The sequence below is a fragment of the Leptonotus elevatus genome, unplaced genomic scaffold (assembly GCF_054856555.1).
Source record: "Leptonotus elevatus isolate MCC_2025b unplaced genomic scaffold, RoL_Lele_1.0 HiC_scaffold_78, whole genome shotgun sequence".
Lineage (NCBI taxonomy): Eukaryota > Metazoa > Chordata > Actinopteri > Syngnathiformes > Syngnathidae > Leptonotus > Leptonotus elevatus.
Genome location: NW_028233745.1, coordinates 27,501 through 30,000, shown reverse-complemented (window position 1 = coordinate 30,000; position 2,500 = coordinate 27,501).

The following is a 2,500-nucleotide window of genomic DNA, read 5'->3' as shown; positions in this document are numbered from 1 at the left end:
TTCGGGGCTTGTTGCTGGCCGTCGGCGGAGCTCCAGCGGACCGCGGGGAGCGCGCCCGTCTTCGGGGCTTGTTGCTGGCCGTCGGCGGAGCTCCAGCGGACCGCGGGGAGCGCGCCCGTCGTCGGGGCTTGTTGCTGGCCGTCGGAGGAGCTCCAGCGGACCGGGGGGAGCGCGCCCGTCTTCGGGGCTTGTTGCTGGCCGTTGGAGGAGCTCCAGCGGACCGGGGGGAGCGCGTCCGTCTTCGGGGCTTGTTGCTGGCCGTTGGAGGAGCTCCAGCGGACCGGGGGGAGCGCGTCCGTCTTCGGGGCTTGTTGCTGGCCGTTGGAGGAGCTCCAGCGGACCGCGGGGAGCGCGCCCGTCTTCGGGGCTTGTTGCTGGCCGTTGGAGGAGCTCCAGCGGACCGGGGGGAGCGCGCCCGTCTTCGGGGCTTGTTGCTGGCCGTTGGAGGAGCTCCAGCGGACCGCGGGGAGCGCGCCCGTCTTCGGGGCTTGTTGCTGGCCGTTGGAGGAGCTCCAGCGGACCGGGGGGAGCGCGTCCGTCTTCGGGGCTTGTTGCTGGCCGTTGGAGGAGCTCCAGCGGACCGCGGGGAGCGCGCCCGTCTTCGGGGCTTGTTGCTGGCCGTTGGCGGAGCTCCAGCGGACCGCGGGGAGCGCGCCCGTCTTCGGGGCTTGTTGCTGGCCGTTGGCGGAGCTCCAGCGGACCGCGGGGAGCGCGCCCGTCTTCGGGGCTTGTTGCTGGCCGTTGGAGGAGCTCCAGCGGACCGGGGGGGAGCCGGGCGTTCGAGTTGCCCAGGCAGGGGGTTATCCTCCACTAGCAAACCTCCATGAGCAGCGGAGCCCGGTCAGCTGCGCCAAAAAGAACCACACGAGGGCGACCTGGGGTTGAAATCCCCCGCCACATAGGAACGAATGCCGGGCGTTCGAGTTGCCCAGGCAGGGGGTTATCCTCCACTAGCAAACCTCCATGAGCAGCGGAGCCCGGTCAGCTGCGCCAAAAAGAACCACACGAGGGCGACCTGGGGTTGAAATCCCCCGCCACATAGGAACGAATGCCGGGCAACCAGGGGTCGAAATCCCCCATTGAAATGAATGGCGGGCAACCAGGGGTCGAAGTCCCCCATTGAAATGAATGGCGGGCAACCAGGGGTCGAAGTCCCCCATTGAAATGAATGGCGGGCTACCAGGGGTCGAAATCCCCCATTGAAATGAATGGCGGGCGACCAGGGGTCGAAATCCCCCATTGAAATGAATGGCGGGCAACCAGGGGTCGAAGTCCCCCATTGAAATGAATGGCGGGCAACCAGGGGTCGAAGTCCCCCATTGAAATGAATGGCGGGCTACCAGGGGTCGAAATCCCCCATTGAAATGAATGGCGGGCGACCAGGGGTCGAAATCCCCCATTGAAATGAATGGCGGGCAACCAGGGGTCGAAGTCCCCCATTGAAATGAATGGCGGGCTACCAGGGGTCGAAATCCCCCATTGAAATGAATGGCGGGCGACCAGGGGTCGAAATCCCCCATTGAAATGAATGGCGGGCTACCAGGGGTCCAAGTCCCCCATTGAAATGAATGGCGGGCTACCAGGGGTCGAAATCCCCCATTGAAATGAATGGCGGGCGACCAGGGGTCGAAATCCCCCATTGAAATGAATGGCGGGCAACCAGGGGTCGAAGTCCCCCATTGAAATGAATGGCGGGCTACCAGGGGTCGAAATCCCCCATTGAAATGAATGGCGGGCGACCAGGGGTCGAAATCCCCCATTGAAATGAATGGCGGGCTACCAGGGGTCCAAGTCCCCCATTGAAATGAATGGCGGGCTACCAGGGGTCGAAGTCCCCCATTGAAATGAATGGCGGGCTACCAGGGGTCGAAATCCCCCATTGAAATGAATGGCGGGCGACCAGGGGTCGAAATCCCCCATTGAAATGAATGGCGGGCAACCAGGGGTCGAAAGTCCCCATTGAAATGAATGGCGGGCGACCAGGGGTCGAAATTCCCCATTGAAATGAATGGCGGGCAACCAGGGGTCGAAATTCCCCATTGAAATGAATGGGCCCATTAATTTTCAATGGCCGGGCTACCAGGGGCGCAGTACCACCTGTCGTCATTAGGGGCGCTGTAGATAGGGGACCGAGTCCCCCCATTCGAGAGGTTTGCACCCAAACCTCAAAATGGTTGGTGTACAATTATAGGAGAGACCTTTTTAAGACGTGGGAGCTCCAGGGCAAATCAAGGGAGGCTCGACCAACCCATATCCGCTTTAGATGCACTTCAGGTCGGACTCCCTTGCCAGATGGTCCCCTCCTCAGCCTGGTTCTCGAATTTTTTCTAAGTCAGCCCAACTTGGAAATATTTTCAGAGTGCCACTTTCAAGGGAGTTTCGCCCAACCCCTATCCGCCTAAGAGGCACTTCAGGTCGGCCTGACTGGCCACATTTTCCCCCTCCTCATCCTGGTTCTCGAATTTTTTCTAAGTCAGCCAAACTTGGAAATTTTTTCAGA